Source organism: Eumetopias jubatus, unplaced genomic scaffold (assembly GCF_037043125.1).
Source record: "Eumetopias jubatus isolate StellerSeaLion01/CBP00866 unplaced genomic scaffold, mEumJub1_p1.0 scaffold_11, whole genome shotgun sequence".
Taxonomy (NCBI): Eukaryota; Metazoa; Chordata; class Mammalia; order Carnivora; family Otariidae; genus Eumetopias; species Eumetopias jubatus.
The window spans coordinates 86,771,501-86,794,042 of record NW_028274817.1 but is presented as its reverse complement, the minus strand read 5'-3'; the positions used below and the strand labels follow the sequence as shown (position 1 = coordinate 86,794,042).

The 22,542-nt window shown below is 41.6% G+C and overlaps 1 non-coding gene across 1 annotated transcript; it reads right to left on the bottom strand.

Moving 5' to 3' along the window:
• Nucleotides 1-11,966: 11,966 nt before the first annotated feature.
• Nucleotides 11,967-12,069, bottom strand: LOC114216888 (U6 spliceosomal RNA). Its single transcript, XR_003610863.1, has one exon. It is a non-coding gene; the product is annotated as a U6 spliceosomal RNA (small nuclear RNA).
• Nucleotides 12,070-22,542: the final 10,473 nt, after the last annotated feature.

Below are 22,542 nucleotides of genomic sequence, written 5' to 3'. Positions count from 1 at the left end.
ATGTGCCAGGCACTGTTCTGAGTCCCGGGGCTGGGGGGAGGGGCGGGGGAAGCTGTGAACTACAACAAAAAGTCCCTGTTTTTATGAACCTCACATTCTACTGAGGGAGACAAACCTTATGATAATATAGGTAGTGATCAGTGTGGCAAAGAGAAGTAAAGCAGGATAAAGGGACCGAAGGGAATGTGGGGCTGAAGGTCGGTAGGTGAAATAGGCAAGGAGGGGCTAAGGAGAGCAGAAACCTGCAAAGAGGGAATGAGCTATGCCAGGTGCTCCTGGCAGAGGTACCAGCAAGTGTGAGGCTCTGAAGTCATATTTGAAACAGCAAAGAAAACCAGTGTCAGGAGCCGAGTGAGCAAAGGGAAGGGTGGTCTGAGAGGCAGGCACACCCCATCATGGTGGGCCCCAAAGGCCTTGGGGAGAACTCTGGGGGGGTTTTAAACATTTTTTAATTTAAATTCAATCAATTAACATATAATGTTTACTGGTTTCAGAGGTAGAAGTCATTGATTCATCAGTCTTGTATAACACTCAGTGCCCATTACATCATGTGCCCTCCTTAATGCCCATCACCCAGTTACCCCAGCCCCCCGACCCCGCTCCCCTCCAGCAACCCTCAGTTTGTTTCCTATGATTAACAGTCTCTTATGGTTTGTCTCCCTCTCTGGTTTCGTCTTGTTTTATTTTTTTCCTCTCTTCCCTTATGATCCTCTGTTTTGTTTCTTAAATTCCACATATCAGTGAGATCATATGATAATTGTCTTTCTCTAATTGACTTATTTCGCTTAGCATAATACCCTCTAGTTCCATCCATGGCATTGCAAATGGCAAGATTTCCTTTTTTTGATGGCTGAGTAGTATTCCATTGTATATGTAAATGGACGAATGAATAAATATATAAATATATATATGCCACATCTTCTTTATCCGCTCATCTGTTGATGGACATCTGGGTTCTTTCCACAGTTTGGCTATTGTGAACATTGCTGCTATAAACTTTGGGGTGCAAGTGCCACTTCTTTTCTCTACATCTGTATCTTTGGGGTAAATACCCAGTAGTGCAATTGCTGGGTCGTAGCGTAGCTCTATTTTTAATTTTTTGAAGAGAATCCATACTGTTTTCCAGAGTGGTTGCACCAGCTTGCATTCCCACCAACAGTGTAAGGGAGTTCCCCTTCTCCGCATCCCCGCCAACATCTGTCATTTCCTGACTTGTTAATTTAGCCATTCTGACTGGTGTGAGGTGGTATCTCATTGTGGTTTTGATTTGTATTTCCCTGACGCCAAGTGATATTGAGCATTTATTCATGTGTCTGTTGGCCATTTGGATGTCTTCTTTGGAGAAATATCTGTTTGTGTCTTCTGCCCATGTCTTGATCAGATTATTTCTTCTTTGGGTGTTGAGTTTGATAAGTTCTTTATAGATTTTGGATACTAGCCCTTTATCTGATGTCATCTGCAAATATCTTCTCCCATTCTGTTGGTTGTCTTTTGGTTTTGTCGACTGTTTCCTTTGCTGTGCAAAAGCTTTTTATCTTGATGAAGTCCCAATAGTTCATTTTTGCCTTTATTTCCCTTGACTTTGGAGACGTGTCTAGCAAGAAGTTGCTGCGGCCGAGGTTGAAGAGGTTACTGCCTGTGTTCTCCTTTAGGATTTTGATGGTTTCCTGTCTCACATTTAGGTCTTTCATCAATTTTGAGTCTATTTTTGTGTACGGTGTAAGAAAATGGTCCAGTTTCATTCTTCTGATTGTGGCTGTCCAATTTTCCCAACACCATGTGTTGAAGAGACTGTTTTTTTCCCATTGGATATTCTTTCCTGCTTTGTTAAGGATTAGTTGACCAAATAGTTGAGGGTCCATTTCTGGGTTCTCCATTCTCTGCCATTGATCTATGTGTCTGTTTTTGTGCCAAGACCATACTGTCTTGATTATCACAGCTTTGTAATGAGCTTGAAGTCTGGAATTGTGATGCCACCAACTTTGATTTTCTTTTTCAACATTCCCTTGGCTATTCGGGGTCTTTTCTGGTTCCATACAAACTTTAGGATTATTTGTTCCAGCTCTGTGAAAAAGTTAATGATATTTTGATAAGAATTGCATTGACTGTGATTGCTCTAGGTAGCACAGACATTTTAACAATATTTGTTCTTCCAATCCATGAGCATGGATGGTTTTTCCATTTCTTTGTGTCTTCCTCAATTTCTTTCATGAGTGTTCTATGGTTTTCTGAGTACAGATCCTTTGCCTCTTTGGTTAGGTTTATTCCTAGATATCTTATGGTTTTGGGTGCAATTGTAAGTGGGATTGACTCCTTAATTTCTCTTTCTTCTGTCTCATTGTTAGTGTATAGAAATGCAACTGATTTCTGCTCACTGATTTTATATCCTGCCACTTTGCTGAATTCCTGTATGAGTTCTAGCAATTTAGGGGTGGAGTCTTTTGGATTTTCCACATAGACTATCTTGTCATTTGCAAAGAGTAAGAGTTTGACTTCTTCTTTGCCGATTCGGATGCCTTTTATTTCTTTACGTTGTCTGATTGCTGGGGCTACGACTTCTAGTACTATGGTGAATAGCATCCACCATCAGGTGGATGTCCCTGCCATGTTCCTGACCTTAGGGGAAAAGGTCTCAGCTTTTCCCCATTGAGAATGATATTCGCTGTGGGTTTTTCATAGATGGCTTTTATGATACTGAGGTATGTTCCCTCTATCCCTACACTGTAAAGAGTTTTAATCAAGAAAGGATGCTGTACTTTGTCAAATGTTTTTTCTGCATCTATTGAGAGGATAATATGGTTCTTGTCCTTTCTTTTATTTATGTATTGTATCCCATTGATTGATTTGCAGATGTTGAACCAAACTTGCGGCCCAGGAATAAATCCCACTTGGTGAATAATCCCTTTAATGTACTGTTGGATCCCATTGGCTAGTAGTGAGAATTTTGGCATCCATGTTCATCAGGGATATTGGTCTGTAATTCTCTTTTTTGGTGGGGTCTTTGTCTGGTTTGGGGATCAAGGTAATGCTGGCCTCATTGAAAGAGTTTAGAAGTTTTCCTTCCATTTCGATTTTTTGAAACAGCTTCGGAAGAATAGGTATTAATTCTTTAAATGTTTGGTAGAGGGGCACCTGGGAGGCTCAGTCATTAAGCATCTGCCTTCGGCTCAGGTCATGATCCCTGGGTCCTGGGATTGAGCCCCGCATTGGGCTCCCTGCTCAGCAGGAAGCCTGCTTCTCCCTCTCCCACTCCCCCTGCTTGTGTTCCCTCTCTGGCTGTGTCTCTCTGTCAAATAAATAAATAAAATCTTAAAAAAAATAAATGTTTGGTAGAATTTTCCTGGGAAGCCATCTGGCCCTGGGCTCTTGTTTGTTGGGAGATTTTTTATTACTGCTTCAATTTCCTTGCTGGTTAAGGTTCTGTTCAGGTTTTCTATTTCTTCCTGGTTCAGTATTGATAATTTATAATCTCTAGGAATGCATCTGTTTCTTCCAGATTGCCTAAACTGTTGGCATATAGTTGCTCATGATATGTTCTTATAATTGTTTATGTTTCTTTGGTGTTGGTTGTGATCTCTCCTCTTTCATTCATGATTTTATTTATTTGGGTCCTTTCTCTTTGCTTTTGATAAGTCTGATCAGGGGTTTATCAATCTTATTAATTCCTTCAAAGAACCAGCTCCTAGTTTTGTTGATCTGTTCTACTGTTCTTTTGGTTTCTATTTCATGAAAACTATGACACTTCAATTGAAGTGTCAAATGGAAATACATTCTGTGTTCATGAATCAGAAGAACTAATAATGTTAAAATGGCCATATTACCCAAAGCTACTTATAAATTCAATTCAATCCTTATCAAAATTCCAATGACATTTTTCACAGAAATAGAAAATAACAATCCTAAAATGTGTATGGAGCCACAAAAGACCATGAAAAGCCAAAGCAGTCCTGAGAAAGAACAAAGTGGGAGGCATCACACATCCTGATTTCAAACTATATTGCAAGGCTATAGTAAACAAAACAGTATGGTAATGGCATGAAAGTAGACACAGAGAAAAATGAAACAGAATCAAGAGCCCAGAAATAAACCTCCACATATGCAGTCAACCAATATTTGACAAGGGAGCCAAGAATACTCAATGAGGAAATGATAATCTCTTCAAAAAATGGTGCTGGGAAAACTGGATTATCACATGCTGAGGAATGAAATTGGACCCATATCTTGCACCATTCACAAAAATGAGCTCAAAATGGATTAAAGATTTAAATTTAAGACTTGACACCATAAAACTCCTAGAAGAAAATATAGGGAAAGAGTTCCTTGACGTTGGTTGTGGCAGCAGTTTCCTGGATATGACAGCAAAAACACAAGCAACAAAAGCAAAAATCAGTACGTGGGCCTACATCACACTAAAAATCTTCTGCACAGCAAAAGAAATAATCAACAAAATGAAAAGGCAACCTACAGAATAGGAGAAAATATTTACAAATCATGCATCTCATAAGGGGTGAATATCCAAAATATATAAAGAACTTATACAACTCAAAAGCAAAAAAAAAAAAAAAAAATTTAACCCAATTTTAAAAATAGGCAGAGGAACTGAACAGACAGTTTTCCAAGAAAACATATGCATGGCCAACAGATACATGAAAAGATGCTCTGCATCACTAATCATCAGGGAAATGAACATTAAAGCCACAATGAGATACCACCTCACACTAGTTAGAATAACTATCATCAAAAAGACAAGAAATAACAAGTGTTGGGGCACCTGTGTGGCTCAGTCGTTAAACGTCTGCCTTTGGCTCAGGTCATGATCCCAGGGTCCTGGGATAGAGCCCCGCTTCGGGCTCCCTGCTCGGCGGGAAACCTGCTTCTCCCTCTCCTGCTCCCCCGCTTGTGTTCCCTCTCTCCCTGTGTGTCTCTCTCCGTCAAATAAATAAATAAAATCTTTTTTAAAAAAAGAAATAACAAGTGTTCGTGAGGCTGTGGAGAAAAGGGAACCTCTTACACTGTGGGAATGTAAATTGGTGCGGCCACTATGGAAAACAGTATGGCGGTTCCTCAAAAAATTAAATATAGAACTATCCTGTCATCCAGCAATCCCATTTCTGGGTATATATCCAAAGGAATTGAAATCTGGATCTCTTAGAGATATCTGCAGTCCCATGTTCACTGCATTACTCACAACAGCCAAGATATGGAAACAACTTAAATTTCTGTCAATGAATGGATGGATAAAGAAGATGTGGTATGTATGTGTACACACGCACACACAACACACACACACACACACACACACACACGAGCACGCACACTGGAACATTACCCAGTCATTATTTCTTCTGAGAAAGAAGGAAATCCTGCAATTTGCAACAACTTGGATGAACCTTGAGGGAATTAATGCTAAAGTCTTGAGAACCAGGAACACTGGGGGTGGAGAACCAGGAACACTGGAGGGTGTCCCAGCTCAAACAATCAGGCAGGAAGGGCCAATTCTTCCTTCCTCCACTTTTTTGATCAATTTAAGCCCTCAATGGATTAGATGATGCCCATTCACAGAGGGAAGGGCAAACCACATTACTGACTTCACTGATTTAATTGCTGATTTCATACAGAAATATCCTCACAGACACACACAAAATAATGTTTAGCCAAATATCTGAGCACCCCATGATCCAGTGAAAATGATGTATAAAATTAACCATCACACACATCCACAAATTTTTTTGACTCTCCTTCCACCAGGAAGTATGGCCTATGTCCCCTTTCTTTGACCTGGCATGGGCTTGCGATTGGCTTGTAACCAATAGAATAAGGCAGAAGTGATACTGTGTGTTTCTCAAACTGCGTCAGAAAATGCAACGCAGTTTCTGCCTTGCCCCCTGGCACGCTAAGCTTAAGGCCCTGGCTCACCATGTAAAAAGTCAGACTAGCCTGAGGCCACTATGCTGTGAGGCAGCCCAGATCACATGGAAGGGTCACATAGCAGAGTTCTTGTCGACACTCTCACCTGAGGTGCCAGCCAACAGCCAGCATCAACAGACAGGCATCTGAATGAAGATGCCTCCCTATGATTCCAGCCCCAGTCTTTCAGTCTTCCCAGCCAAGGCCCCAGACAAGGCAGAGCAGAGAAAAATCCCTCTCACTGTGCTCTGTCTGAATTCCTGACCTATGAAATTAGTGGGCCTAATAAAATTATTATAATAAGCCACTCGGTTTTAGGGGTAATTTGTTAACAAGCAATAGTAACCAGAACACATGGATTACAAAGCTTATTGTGATAAATTCTCAAAACTGTCTGCACACACTTGCCGAATATGCTCTCCTGCATCTTTTGGCTCTGCAGGAACCTGGAAATGGCCTAGAGAAACTCTTCCTCTTGGAGAATCAAAAAGGAGAATTCCCGGATTAAAAGCACAATTATTAAGAGTCTTTGCTTCAAGAGGCACGTACATGGCAAATGAATCAAGGTCATCCTTAAAAATCCAAGAGCGAAGATGTCTCAGAGAAGGGGGGGACATCAGTCGTCAACCACACAGATTTAGTTTCTGATCCCAAATACTGTGTGAATGTTTTACAATTTAATCTGGTTGGCATTAGGTTTTTGTTTATTTTTGCATTGACTGAGCCTAAAATACAGGTTGATCCAGTTGTGTTAGTCATAAAATATATCAAGTGATCTTAGTTAAATAGTTTTAAAGCTCGGAATTTTCTCCCCGGATAAGATAAACTCCTTTAGTTAATATTTCCAGATACACTCGAGTGAGCAGTGCATATCAGTGTTTGAGAAATCCAAACGAAGGAAGTTCTTTTATTTTCATAGCAGCTAAGGTAATTGATACTGTTAACAAACAGAAGAAGTAAGGAATTCTACATTACGTTTTTTTTTAAAGATTTTATTATTTATTTATTTATTTGACAGAGAGATAGAGAGCACAAGTAGGCAGAGCGGCAGACGGAGGGAGAGGGAGAAGCAGGCTCTCTGCTGAGCAGGGAGCCCGATGCGGGACTCGATCCCAGGACCCTGGGATCATGACCTGAGCCGAAGGCAGATGCTTAACTGACCGAGCCACCCAGGTGCTACACTAGGTTGTAATTTGAACAGACCTGTTGAATGGAAGGAACTGAACACCCCCATCTCCAGCAGGTCAGGATGTACCCAATGGAACAAGCGTTGCCTCTTGAAGTGTCAGAGCCAAATTTTCCTGGTGTTCAATATGGCTACAATTCTCTGGGCTGGACTAATGAAAATTTCTACCTTATTACCCAGACCGTCACCCCAGCTAGTGTAATCAGATACTCTGGAGATCTCTGGCAAGAAGCACCCCTGAAGGTTTCCACCTAACCTCTGAAAAGTTTTGGGGGCCAGCCAATTCCGCACTCACATCACCTGTTTTCCTCCAAACCCCTGAAGTCATCAAGTTTTACCAAGCATGAAACCTGTATGTTGAAAACAAGTTCTTTTCCTGCTTGATGCCATTGGCAATCTTCTCGGGAATACTGTGGCAAGACAAGCTGAGAGAAGGAAAACCTCAAACTTCAATCACTGGGGGACATTTGCTCTTGAGGTCAAAGGGCTGGACACGTGAGAAGAGAAAATATGCATTGAGGCTTGAAGTAGCAGGAACTATTATCAGAGGGAAAACTAAAGCCAAGAGAGATAAGTAACCTGCCCAACTTTGAACAAAAGCACCTTTAATTATGAAGATGTCCTGCTTCTCGGAACAGAGCTTATGAAAAATGGGGCACAGAAATAACAGAAAACATGTGAATACACAAGGCTGTAGTTACCAACTATCACATCCGAAGAAAAACAGAGGAATCAAGTAGATCGCGAGCTGATTGCTTTGCCTCTTTCAACTTCCATTTCTGCCACCTGCCCACCAAGTCTATCATGTGTCCCTTTACTCCGTGTTAACCCTTTCACTCCCTGCGTTTCCTCCATGTAGCTCACCTACTTCCCTTTAACCCAGAGACCCACCCCCGCTCCGTACTAGTTGCTAGGAGGACTTGACAAGGTAAGGTATTTCTGCAGTAGAACTGTGTAAATTGCAAAGTGCCACAAAAACAGACACATAGATGAATGGAACAGAATAGAGAACCCAGAAACGGACCCACAACTATATGGTCAACTAACCTTCAACAAAGCAGGAAAGAATATCCAATGGGGAAAAAAACGGTCTCTTCAACACATGGTGTTGGGAAAACTGGACAACCACATGCAGAAGAATGAAACTGGACCGCTTCCTTACACCACACACAAAAATAAATTCAAAATGGATGAAAGACCTAAATATGAGACAGGAAACCACCAAAATCCTAGAGGAGAACACAGGCAGTAACCTCTTCGACCTCGGCCGCAGCAACTTCTTTCTGGATATGTCTCCTGAGGCAAGGGAAACAAAAGCAAAAATAAACTATTGGGATAAAAATCTTCTGCTCATTGAAGGAAACAATCAAGATAAAAAGCTTCTGCTCATTGAAGGAAACAATCGACAAAACTAAAAGGCAGCCTACAGAATGGGAGAAGATATTTGCAAATGACATATCAGATAAAGGGCTAGTGTCCAAAATCTATAAAAAACTTACCAAACTCAACACCCAAAAAACAAATAATCCAGTTAAGAAATGGGCAGAAGACGTGAACAGACACCTTTCTTTTTTAAAATGTTTTCATTTTTAACATCTTCATTAAGGTTTAATTGATATAAGAGAAGCTGAATGCATTTAAAATATACAACTTGATAAGTTTTCACATATTTATGAGTCAGCGAAAGCATCAGCACAACAAAACATTTGCTTTAGTCTGCTTCTGCTACAAGATAGTGATTTCATTTCTTTTGATTATATACCCAGAGATGGATTGCTGGATCATTTGGTAGTTCCATTTTTCACTTTTTGAGGAACTTCCATAGCTTTTTCCACAGTGAATGTACCAATTTACACTTCCAACTACAGTGCATAAGGATCTCTTTACAACCTTACTAACACTTGTTATTTCTTTTATTATTATTATTATTATGTTCAGTTAGCCAGCATATAGTACGTCATTAGTTTTTGTTGTAGTGTTCAACGATTCATCAGTTGCACCTAACACCCAGTACCCATCACCACACGTTCCCTCCTTAATACCCATCACCCAGTTACCCCTTCCCCCACCCCCTCCCCTCTGAAACCCTCAGTTTGTTTCCCGGAGTCCAGAGTCTCTCATGGTTCATCTCTCCCTCCAATCCCCCCCCCCCATTTTTCCCTCCCTTCCCCTATGGTCCTCCACGCTATTCCTTATGTTCCACATTTGAGTGAAACCATGTGATAATAGCCTTTCTCTGCTTGACTTACTTCGCTTAGCATAATCCCCTCCAGTTTCATCCATGTCGATGCAAATGGTAGGTATTCATGCTTTCTGATGGCTGAGTAATATTCCATTGTATATATGGACCACATCTTCTTGATCCATTCATCTGTTGAAGGGCATCTCGGCTCTTTCCACAGTTTGGCTATTGCGGACATTGCTGCTATGAACGTTGGGGTGCATATGGCCCTTCTTTTCACTACATCTGTGTCTTTGGGGTAAATACCCAGGAGTGCAATTGCTGGGTCATAGGGTAGCTCTATTTTTAATTTTTTGAGGCACCTCCACACTGTTTTCCAGAGTGGCTGTACCAGCTTGCATTCCCACCAACAGTGGAGGGGGATTCCCCTTTCTCCACATCCTTGCCAACACTTGTTGTTTCCTGTCTTGTTAATTTTTGCCATTCTTACTGGTGTAAGGTAGTACCTCATTGTGGCTTTGATTTGTATTTCCCTGATGGCTAGTGATGTTGAACATTTTTTCATGTGTCTGTTAGCCATTTGTATGTCTTCTTTGGAGAAGTGTCTGCTCATGTCTTCTGCCCGTTTTTTGACTGGATTATTTGTTTTTTGGGTGTTGAGTTTGAGCAGTTCTTTATAGATTTTGGATACTAGCCCTTTATCTGTTATGTCATTTGCAAATATCTTCTCCCATTCTGTGGGTTGCCTCTTAGTTTTGTTGACTGTTTCCTTCGCTGTGCAAAAGCTTTTTATCTTGATGAAGTCCCAAAAGTTCATTTTTGCTCTTGTTTCCCTTGCCTTTAGAGATATGTCTTGGAAGAGGTCGCCGTAGCCAATGTCAAAGAGGTTACTAGCTGTGTTCTCCTCTAGGATTTTGATGGATTCCTATAGACACCTTTCCAAAGAAGACATCCAGATGGCTAACAGACACGTGGAAAGATGTTCAACAACACTCATCATCAGGGACGTACGAATCAAAACCATGATGAGATACCACCTCACACTTGTCAGAATGGCTATAATTAACATGTCAGGAAATGACAGATGTTGGTGAGGATGCGGAGAAAGGGGAACACTCTTGCACTGTTGGTAGGATGCAAAATGGTGCAGCCACTCTGGAAAACAGTGTGGAGGTTCCTCAAAAAGTTAAAAATAGAACTACTCTATGACCCAGCAATGCACTATTATTTAACCAAAGGATACAAAAATACTCATTCGAAGAGGCACATGCACCCCAATGTTTATAGCAACATCATCAACAATAGCCAAACTACAGAGAGAGCCCAAATGTCCATTGACTAATGGATGGGTAAAGAAATGGAATATTACACAGCCATCAAAAAGAATGAAATCTTGCCATTTGCAATGAGGTGGTTATAGCTAGAGTGTATTATGCTAAGTGAAGTCAGTCAGTCAAAGACAAATACCATATGATCTCACTTATATGTGGAATTTAAGAAGGAAAACAGATGAACATGGGGGTAAGGGGGAAAGAAAAAAAGGAGAGAGGGAAACAAGCCATAAGAGACTCTTAATGATAGAGAACAAACTGAGGGTTGACGGAGAGAGGTGGACGGGGTATGAGCTAGATGGGCGATGGGTATTAAAGAGGGCATTTGTTGTGACGAGCACTGGGTGTTGTATGGAAGTGATGAATCACTGAATTGTATTCCAGAAACCAATACTGCACTGTATGTTAACTAACAAAATTTAAATTAAAAAAATGTGTCTTAAAAAATTGCAAAGTGCCATTTAAATGTGAAGTATTATTATTTTTTACACTAACTTGATGTCAACGCCCTGTCCTACCACCCTGCCTGGCATGGCCTACAACTCCTTAAGGATCAGAAGAGATGGCACCTTATTTACTATCTTTACCATTTTTAAGTATTTTTAAGCTCGGTAGTGTTAAGTATATTCACATTGTGGTACAACCAACCTCCAGAAATTTTCATCTTGCAAAACCAAAATTCTATACCTATTAAACAACAAATTCCCATTCCTCCCTCCCCTCAGTCCCTGGCAACTACCATTCGACTTTCTATCTCTATGAGCTTGACTATTCTAGATACCTCATATGTGTACAGTCATACCGTATTTGTCTTTTTATGGTATTTGTGACTGGGCTATTTCACGTGGCATAATGTCCTCAAGTTTCATCCACGTTGTAGGCTGTGTCAGAATTTCCTTCCTTTTTTTTTTTTCTTAAAGTAGGCTCCATGCCTCGCATGGAGCCCAAGGCGGGGCTTGAACTCACGACCCGGAGATCAAGAGCTGAGCCGAGATCAAGAGTTGGACGCTTAATCAACTAAGCCAGCCAAGCACCTCAAAATTTCCTCCCTTTTTAAAGCCAAATAATATTCCCCTGTATGTACACACCACATTTTGCTTACCCATTCATCCATTGAAGGACATTTGGGTTGCTTCCTCTTATTCTTAGAGCAGGTTAAAATCAGTGCCACTGCCAGGTCACACAAAAAGAAATGACCCCCACCCTTTCTAACCTGCTTCCTACTCTCCACTGTCACCTGTGTGTCACAGACTGACCCTCCTCCCACTCTTTCTCCTATGACTTCGCTCCAGTGCCTCCCTTCCCCTCTTCGTCTCGCAGACTAGGGCAACCGAGGGCTCTGGACCCTTATATTTTTGTGTTCAATATGGAAGGCTTCATGAATTTGCGTGTCCTTGTGAGGGGCCATGCTAATCTTCTCTGTATCGTTCCAATTTTCGTACACGTGCTGCTGAAGTGAGCACCCTTCATTGTATTTATTCTTTTTTTTAATACTCATCGAGATATAATTGCCATATACAACATCGTGTCAGCTTAAGGGGTACGACATGTTGATTTGATACATTTATATACTGCAGTTTGATTACCACCATAGTGTTAGCTAACACCTCTACCCCATTACATAATTATTTCTCTTCTGTGGTGAGAACAATTGGGATCTAGTCTTTTAGCCGCTTGGAAGTTTATAATACAGTACTGTTGACTATAATCACTGTGCTCTGTGGGCCCTTCATTTTTAGTTGCCAGACTCTAACCCTGGGCTTCTGGAAGACTCTGGCACTGATGTTTTTTGTTTTGTTTTGTTTTGTTTCTACTGGGAAATGCATCAGATCCTCTACCAATTCCCGGTAGATGCTGGTTCCTAGGCCCAAAGGTCCAAGTGGGGCTTTTCCCGGTGGGTGAATTCTCCCGACATGGCCCCCTGCTGCCATCTGCTGGCTGTAGTCATCAATGCTTCTATGGGCCTGTGTCTATCCAAAGGGTTGAACCTTTCCAACCCATCATCCATCCTGGGATAAGACTTTCAACTACTTAACTTTTTTCTTTCCCGTATTTTACCTCTATCCTGTTTTTAAAAGAAAGAACTTTTAGCGAATCTGTGTGCAGGTTACACCATAGTCTCATCTGCCTTGCCCAGATATAGAGAAAAAAAAAATCTCCTCTCCAGATATTTGCAAATGACATATCAGATAAAGGGCTAGTATCCAAAATCTATAAAGAACTTATCAAATTCAACACCCAAAGAACAAATAATCCAATCAAGAAATGGGCAGAAGACATAAACAGACATTTCTCCAAAGTAGACATCCAAATGACCAACAGACACATGAAAACGTGCTCAACATTGCTCGGCATCAGGGAAATCCAAATCAAAACCTCAATGAGATACCACCTCACAGCAGTCAGAATGGCTAAAATTAACAAGTCAGGAAATGACAGATGTTGGCGGGGATGCGGAGAAAGGGGAACCCTCCTACACTGTTGGTGGGAATGCAAGCTGGTGCAGCCACTCTGGAAAACAGTATGGAGGCTCCTCAAACAGTTGAAAATGGAGCTACCATATGACCCAGGAATTGCACTACTGGGTGTTTACCCCAAAGATACAAATGTAGGGATCCGAAAGGGCACCTGCACCCCAGTGTTTATAGCAGCAATGTCCACAATAGCCAAACTATGGAAAGAGCCTAGATGTCCATCAACAGATGAATGGATAAAGATGATGTGGCATACATATACAATGGAATATTACATAGCCATCAAAACCCCCCAAATCTTGCCATTTGCAATGACGTGGATGGAACTAGAGGGTATTACGGTAAGTGAAATAAGTCAATCCGAGAAAGACATGTATCATATGATCTCACTGATATGAGGAATTTAAGAAATAAGACAGAGGAGCATAGGGGAAGGGAGGAAAAAATGAAACAAGATGAAACCAGAGAGGGAGACAAACTGTAAGAGACTCTTAATCTCAGGAAACAAACCGAGGGTTGCTGGAGGGGAGGGGGGTGGGAGGGATGGGGGGCTGGGTGATGGACATTGGGGAGGGTATGTGCTATGGTGAGCGCTGTGAATTGTGTAGACTGTTGAATCACAGACCTGTACCCCTGGAACAAATAATACATTATATGTTAAAAAAAAAAAAGTAGGAAGGGAAAAATGAAGGGGGTGAATTGGAGGGGGAGACGAACCATGAGAGACGATGGACTCTGAGAAACAAACTGAGGGTTCTAGAGGGGAGGGGGTGGGGGGATGGGTGAGCCTGGTGATGGGTATTAAGGAGGGCACGTTCTGCATGGAGCACTGGGTGTTATATGCAAACAATGGATAATGGAACACTACATCAAAAACTAATGATGTAATGTACGGTGACTATCATAATAAAATAAAATTTTTAAAAATCTCTCCATATTTGGGCACTTCAATTTGCAAAGGGACAAAAGAAAAGTCCCAGAATGTCTGGGGTTCTCCTCATCTCCCTGGAAGCGGTTATATTACATTCAAATAAGTTGAATTGTAGATAATATCTAAAATACCAAGTATTCTTTGCTACTCAAAATGTTTCTAAAGTGTTTTGAAAACATTCCAACATAAAACAAGATCCTTTATTGTTATCACAGACATAAAAATGAAATCTAGGTATGCTTGGGTGGCTCAGTCGGTTAAGCATCTGCCCTCGGCTCAGGTCGTGATCCTGGGGTCCTGGGATCGAGCCCTGCATCGGGCTCCCTGCTCAGCGGGGAGTCTGCTTCTCCCTCTGGCTGCCGCTCCCCCTGCTTGTGCTCGCTCTCTCTCGCTCTCTCTGACAAATAAATACGTAAAACATTTTTAAAAAACGAAATCTATACAAATACAACAAGAATTACATTACAGACTCTTGAGTCGTTTTAAAGTGAGGTGAGCCAAGAATGGAGAGTAGATTTTGTGTTTATAGAGGAAACTAATTTGTCGGGCAAAACTGAAAACACATAAATGTCCAAGCCCATGCACTGGAGTAAAATTCACTGTTGCTGACTATATCTTTACACATTATTAAATGTTTCTTTCACCTCCCCTGCACTGTCCCAGCTTCCTGCTTTGCCTTCCCACTTCACATTGGACTTACTGTCTCCAGCACCCCCACACGACAGGCATCCATCCTGTTACCAAGTCCTGTCCTGACAGGTGTGGTCAGTGGCACTGGAAATAACTATTTTTTTAAAAGATTTTAGATTTGTTTGACAGAGAGAGAGAGAGAGAGACAGCGAGAGAGGGAACACAAGCGGGGGGGGGGGAAGGAGAAGCAGACTCCCCGCAGAGCAGGGAGCCCAATGTGGGACTCGATCCCAGGACACTGGGATCATGACCTGAGCTGAAGGCAGACGCTTAACCGACTGAGCCACCCAGGCATCCCTGGAAATACTATTTTTAAGGGTGATGTAAGAGTTGAGAAGAGAGATAGGTGTCAAAGTTGATGGAAGAGTGGGAGTGATGTTCTGGGAATTCAGCCTCGAGAAAGATGGTTGCTTTCTTGTGATTAGGGAGAAGGAATCAGATTATACTGTAATCTGAGGAGTACAGAAGGAAGAAGCCAGATTTCAGGTGGTGATGGTTCAGAATTTGCCTTGACAACAAAGGGTCTATCTGAATGAACGGTGGCGATCTGTGGCGAAGGAAGGTCTTCTAAGGGATCTGTCTTGGAGCTGCATTTGTCTAATAGTCAACATAAAACCAAGAAAATGCCGATCATTGTTTGAAAAAATGAGAGGAGTCGATGCAGTGGACGAGGGGGAGGGGCTTCAGTCCCTTCATTGGTCCCTGCATTCTGTGGCATTCTGCTCTGGTCATAAGTAGAGGTGAGAAATTGCACTCAGTTCCAGGCAAGGGGTCAGTGAAATATCTGTGGGTGTGTGGAGACCTCTCTCCAGCTAGGTTAAGCTAAAGAAACAAGTGAAAATTACATAACATTTGAGCTCTGCTGGAACTCTGGAGCCTCACCACGGTTGTAAGAGGAGAGTCAATTAGAGAGTCAACCTAGAGACATTGCCCTGAAAAGTGAGGAAAGGAGAACATCAATGTTATCATGAAAATGCCATCATAGATTTAATACTTTCAGGTGGAGGGGCCGGGCGGATCAATCTACGCATCGTCACGTCAACTTGTTCTTGCCACAGGAGTCTGGGGATGGGAATGTTCAGTTGTTCCCATTGACACGCATCATGCTACCAGGGGAAAACATCCGTTAGTCACCTGGATCAGTGGGAAACATCTCAGGAAAATACTGTCAGATCCTCACACAACGAAAATGATTATTAATCAAATTCAATATCACAACAGTTCCAATTGCAGGTCAATGACTTAAGGGTGATTTTGAGCCCTTCTTATGCACTCTGCCTTACCGTCCATTGTTTCATTTACTCCTCACAACAATCCCATGAAATCTGTAGCATCCCATACTGTCATCATCATTGTTGCTGTCATCATTTTACATGATAGGAAAGTGAAGTTCGAGAACATTGACCTGATTGTGGTCACAAAGTTCCTGGGATTGAAACTCTGGCAGTCTGACCTCAGAGCTCATGCCCTTAAACACGGTGCTCTTTTCCCTTCCGAGGTTCCTATATTTACTCATAAGGTTCTAAGAATGTTGTAAAAGTTTGTTACAATTAAATGTCTACTTGTGCATCTCACTTTGGAATAAGCATATACGGTGCCGCTGTTGGTTACATACCCATCATCTGTCCCTCATTCATTTTCTTGACTTTTATTTAGGTATCTGCCTCTTGCTGTTCAGCCCATGTAATTTGCCAGAAGGTGATCCAACTTGAAGGGTGGATCCTGAGAAACCTAGGCCAATTGTGCTAATCCCTTTGCCCTCCCCAGGGATGCAAAGCCCCAGGCTTTAATCAAGCAATCCATCATTTCTCCGTGGGAGACTGTTATTGTTCCAGAAGTGGGCTCATGACCCAAACTGGTCCAAAAGTTGTCAATAGAGAGCACTTATTCCTTGGTTTGATTGAAGATATTCACTCTCTCTCTCTCTCTCTCTCTCTGTCTCCCCCCCACCTCTCTATTGCACTTTCTCTATCTCTATCTTATGCACACACACACAGAGCTGTCAAAACGAGATTGCCCATTGCATCAACCATCCCAAGAAAGAGCTGAAAAACTGGACCTCTCTCAACCATTCCAATGGAAAGTTTTGTAGCAGTTCCAGAGAAAGAAAATTGCAACCTGAGACAAGACCAAGGTCACATACACTTCTCTTTTCCTTGCCCTAGGCCAATTCCAATCCTGCTTTGAGATGCTTCCTGGTGCACAAGAGCTGTAGAAAGCCTTTACCTTCTATTTGAGTCATTTTCTTTGTTTTCCTGTGACACTACCTAGTTGTGCCAACATAATGTATTAAAGATTCCATTCAGCAGCATTCCGAAGAAGGGGCAGGTGGGAGCAATCCACCCAGCCACTGGAGTGGAGAGAGAATTTTATTTTATCATTGACATTGTTTACAATCAATGATGCCTGATTATGATTTTAAAAAAGCAGGTTGATTTAGTCAATCTGATTATTGTTTTAGGTTCTCTATAAAAATGAACCCATGAGGTGAGCCATTCCTACAGTCCCACCTCCCCACCTGGTACCCCACCAAGTCCATCTTCTTCCTACTGGTTCAAGATACCACTTTCATTACATAATAATTTCCATTTCTGGATTTTCTCTTCTATTCCATTGGTCTGTCTCTTGATATGCTTGTTTCACTCTTAAGGCTCTATGTTTTAATATCTTATGGTTCTGGTCCCTTATTGTTGCTTTTTTTATTTTTTGGCTTTTTTGGTTTTTTTTTCAGTTTTTTAAGCATTTTTTTAATTTAAATTCAATTAGCCAACATATAGTATATCATTAGTTTTGGGTGTAGTGTTCAATGATTCATTAGTTGCCTATAACACCCAGGGCTCATCACAACACCTGCCCTCCTTAATGCCTATCACCTGGTTACCCCATCCCCCCACCCACCTCCTTTTCCACAAACCTCAGTTTGTTTCCCAGAGTCCAGAGTCTCTCATGGTTTGTCTCCCTCTCTGATTTCTTCCCATTCAGTTTTCCCTCCCTTCCCCTATGGTCCTCTGTGCTATTCCTTATGTTTCACATATGAGTGAAACCATATAATTGTCTTTCTCTGCTTGACTTATTTCACTTAGCATAATCCCCTCCAGTCCCATCCATGTTGATGTAAAAGTTGGGTATTCATCCTTTCTGATGGCTGAGTAATAGTCCATTGTATATATGGACCACATCTTCTTGATCCATTCATCTGTTGAAGGACATCTCGGCTCCTTCCACAGTTTGCCTATTGTGGACATTGCTGCTATGAACATTGGGGTGCATATGGCCCTTCTTTTCTCTATATCTGTATCTTTGGGGTAAATACCTAGTAGTGCAATTGCTGGGTTGTCGGGTAGCTCTATTTTTAACTTCCTGAGGAACCTCCATACTGTTTTCCAGAGTGGCTGCACCAGCTTGCATCCCCACCAATGGTGTAAGAGGGTTCCCCTTTCTCTGCATCCTCACCCACATCTGTCATTTCCTGACTTGTAAATTTTAGCCATTCTGACTGGTACGAGGTGGTATCTCATTGTGGCTTTGATTTGCATTTCCTTGATGCCGAGTGATGTTGAGCATTTTTTCATGTGTCTGATGGCCATTTGGATGTCTTCTTTGGAAAAATGTCTGTTCATGTCTTCTGCCCATGTCTTGATTGGATCATTTGTTCTTTGGGTGTTGAGTTTGATAAGTTCTTTTATAGATTTTGGACACTAGCCCTTTATCTGATATGTCATTTGCAAATATCTTCTCCCATTCTGTCGGTTGTCTTTTGGTTTTGTCGACTGTTTCCTTTGCTGTGCAAAAGCTTTTTATCTTGATGAAGTCCCAATAGTTCATTTTTGCTTTTGTTTCCCTTGCCTTTAGAGACGTGTCTTGCAAGAAGTTGCTGAGGCTGAGGTCGAAGAGGTTACTAGCTGTGTTCTCCTCTAGGATTTTTATGGATTCCTGTCTCACATTTAGGTTTTTTCAGATTTTTTGGCTGCTTTTTGCCGTATGAATTTCGGGATCAGCTTGTTTAATTCCAATCCTCAACTTTTTTATAGTTCTTTCTCGGGGTTTTCTCTTTAGTTGATAATTGAGACGTGGCTTCTGGCTTTAATATAATTTTAACTTAATTAGAATAGTTGAAGCTGGGGCACCTGGGTAGATCAGTTGCTTGGGTGTCCGACTCTTGGTTTTGGCTTGGGTCATAGTCTCAGGGTTGTGAGATCAGGGCCCCAAGTTGGGCTCCACACTCAGCATGGAGTCTGCTTAGTATTCTCTCTCTCTCCCTATGTTCCTCCCCTCTGCCCTCTCTCTCTCTCTCTCTCTCATAAATAAATAAATAAAAACTTTAAAAAATATGTTTGAAGGGGCACTTGAGTGGCTCAGTCGGTTAAGTGGCCTACTCTTGGTTTTGGCTCAGGTTGTGATCTCAGGGTCATGAGATCAAGCCCCACATCAGGCTCTGCACTCAGCATGGAGTCTGCTTAAGAAATTCTCTCCTTCTCCCTCTGCCCTTCTCCCCACTCACTCTCTATCTCTCAAATAAATAAGTAAAATCTTTGAAAAAATCAAAGATATTTGAAGCTTATGGCCTTTTATTTGACATTACAGTCTTTCCTCTGCCAAGTTTGGGGGCAATTTCTCAATCATTGTACTTTTTTTTATTATGTTATGTTAGTCACCATACAGTACATCATTAGTTTTTGATGTAGTGTTCCATGATTCATTGTTTGCGTATAACACCCAATGTACTTATCATGATTTAAAAATTTTAAATTTTAGTTGTCCTTTGAATAGATACAAAATTCAAAAGGAACCAAAGGGTTTCTAGTGAAAAGTCTTCTTTCCACTCCTGTCTTCCAGACACCCAGTTCTTTTCCCATGAAGCAACCTGCATTGCCAGCTTTTTTCAGAGATAGTCTATGCACATACAAGCAAACATATGGATTTTTTTCTTTATTCTTTTTATATAAATGGCAGCACACTTTATGCCCTGTTCTGCAGTATGCCTTTTCCACCTACCAATAGCTTTAGGAAATCACTCCAAATTAGTACATAAAAAGCTGACTCCCCATTCCCATGACTGCATAGTATTTCATTGATTAAAATACCACAAAAATACCACAATTGCTGTTCATTCGGGTTGTTTAAAGATCCATTGCTATTATATACTATATGATTTCATTTGTGTAGAATTCTAAATAATTCAAGATAATATTTTATAAAAGATTTTCTTTATTGAGAGAGAGAGAGAGAGAGAGCACTCAAGAGGGCATGTGTGAGCAGGGGGAAGGGCAGAGGGGGAGGGAGAGAATCTTAAGCAGGCTCCATGCCCATTGGGGAGCCTGACGTGGGGCTCAATCTCATGACCCTGAGATCATGACCTGAGCCGAAATCAAGAGTCGGATGCAAAAGCAAATAGGCAGTTGCTTGGGGATGGGAGATGGAAATAAGGGGATATGATGTCTGTTGAAATTCATGGAATTGTATACTTTGGATGAGTGTAGTTTATTGTACCTAAATTACATCCCAATAAAGTTGCTTTTAACAAACCTGTTGCTACTGCAAGTAATGCTGTAATAAAGAACCTTTACATATGTGTTCATTCTCTCCATCTCCACCTGCAGTCTCAATTACTCATTACAATTTCACAGTATTTAATTGTTTTCCTTCCAAAAAGAATGATTTTGGTACAAAATCCACAGATATTCGTTTATTTAGTTGTCCATTTGTTTTTTGTCCGTCTCCCTTACCTCACTCCCTGCCCGCAGGAGAGACCAGGACGCTTGTCTGTTTCATTCACTACCTGATCCTCGGAGCATAGAATGGTGGTTGCACAAAGCAGGTGTTCAATAAAATACCTGTTGAAAGAAAGCATCAAAATGTATATTTTCAGCTTCACACCTAGGTATCCCTAGGTGTGAAGCTGATTCAGTATGTCTGATTCAGTATGTCTGTGATAGCTTCGGGGAATCTGTATTTTTAATAAGCTCCTCCAGGCAATTCTGGTCATCAACCAGGTGAAGAACTGCTTTAATTCTGACCACCCAACTTGTCATCCAGATCACTGCAGGACCCTACTTCCTCCTTTCTGCAAGCAGCACCCCTTCTTAAAACACTGCAGTGTTGGGGTTCCTGGGTGGCTCAGTTGGTTAAGCATCTGCCTTTGGCTCAGGTCATGATCCCGGGGTCCTGGGATCGAGCCTCGCATTGGGCTCCCTGCTCGGCGGGGAGTCTGCTTCTCCCTCTCCCTCTGCCCCCCACCCTGCTCCTGCTCTCCCTCCCTCCCTCTCTCCCTCTCTCTCAAATAAATAAATAAAATCTTTTAAAAAACCACTGCAGTGTTGTGGTAGATTGTTTCCCAAGCTGGCCACAACAATCCCTTCCATCGTGAATGTCTTTTTTCAATGTGATTTTTAACTCTTCCTATCAAAAGATAGAGCACACTTCTCTCCCCTTGAGTCTTGTCTGGTTTTGTAACTTGCTTTGACCAATAGAATGTGAAACAAATGATACCATGACAGTTCAAGGCCTTGGCCTTAAAAGGCCTTGCAGTCTCCAGTTTGGCCCTTTTGGAAGTTATGTGGTGGAGAACTGAAGCATCCAGGCGCAGCCTCCACCAAGGTCCCAGACAATGAGCAAGTGAGGCCATCTGGGATCCTGCAGCCTTTGTGGGGCCATGCCAGCTGACACCATGCAGAGAGGAGGCCAGCTGCAGTCTGCTAAACCTTGCCCAAATTCCTAACCAACAGAATCATGAGCAATTAAATGGTACTTGTATTAAGCCCTTAAATTTTGGAGCAGACTGTTACAATTACAGATAACTAAAACAGATGTTATTACAATGACTTCAGGATGAAGTCCCAAATCCTTAAAGGGCTTGAAAGGTCATCTCTCTAAATTCACCTGCTGCCAACCCTCCCCAGTCCAGCAAAGCTTTCCTAACCCCCTAGGCTTCAGATGCTGTTTCACCGTGCCCTTGACTTTGGAGTAAAATAGCCCGGGGGTTGTCCAAATTGTATGACTTCGGTTAAGTTACCAAAACTCTCTTGGTTTTATTTTTTTCATCTTTGAAACAGGAATAATAGTAAAACTTACTTCACAAGGCACAAGACCGTGGTGTGAATTCATCAAGAGGATACATGGCAAGCATTTAGGACTGCACCTAGCACATAGACAGCACACAGTCAATGTTAGTAGTAGTAGTAGAAAAATAATAACTCTGGGGCGCCTGGGCGGCTCAGTCATTAAGCGTCTGCCTTCAGCTCAGGTCATGATTCCAGGGTCCTGGGATCGAGCCCCGCATCGGGCTCCCTGCTCGGCGGGAAGCCTGCTTCTCCCTCTCCCACTCCCCCTGCTTGTGTTCCTTCTCTTGCTGTGTCTTCTCTGTCGGATAAATAAATAAAATCTTTTAAAAAAAGAAAAATTATAATAATTACTATATTGTCTTGTAGTTGTCTGTTTATGTTTTCCCTATAGAAGGTAATCTCTGTGAGAACAGCAGAGACCATACTTTGTCCATTCTTGTGTCCGCTCCTATCTCAATAAGTAATTGTTGGATACATGAATGAATGAATGAATGAATGAGCAAGAGAATAAATAAACTTGTTTGTGATGTCATATAAATGAACAGAACTGCTAAACACACATGGATTGGTGTCAACCTCTTAAGAACAGAGCTTCAGGTGTTAACAAACACTCCAACGGTAGTCATTTTGCAATATACAAGTGTATCAAATCCACAGGTTATACCCCTTAAACTTAAACAATATGTCAGTTATATCTCAATAATACTGGAAAAAAAGAAAAGAAAAGAAAAAAGAACAGCGCCTCAGGCATTCGTTAGCTCCGCTTATTATGAAAATGTG